We start from the raw sequence: 303 nt of genomic DNA, 5'->3' as shown, positions 1-303 counted from the left end.
TATGCTGTGTATTCTTGTCTTTGGGTTGGAGAAAATGATCAAGCGAATAAAAAGTCAAATAAAAATCTAGTTTGTTTTCTTGGTTTGGGGGTGGAGTGTCCATTTACGCTAAAGTAGCAAACTTACCATTTTCTGGTTTAATAGACATCACATGGTGCGAATTGATTAACAGCAGCTCTGGCCGTATTGGATTTTTATGTTTTTTTTATAGAAAATGTGTATACTACATACTATACTACAGTATAATAAGTACAGTTTTCTTAATTTACTAGCTCAAATTAATATTTTCAATTTTCTTTTATT

This window comes from Cottoperca gobio, chromosome 3, assembly GCF_900634415.1.
Source record: "Cottoperca gobio chromosome 3, fCotGob3.1, whole genome shotgun sequence".
Taxonomy (NCBI): Eukaryota; Metazoa; Chordata; class Actinopteri; order Perciformes; family Bovichtidae; genus Cottoperca; species Cottoperca gobio.
This window is presented reverse-complemented; position numbering follows the sequence as displayed.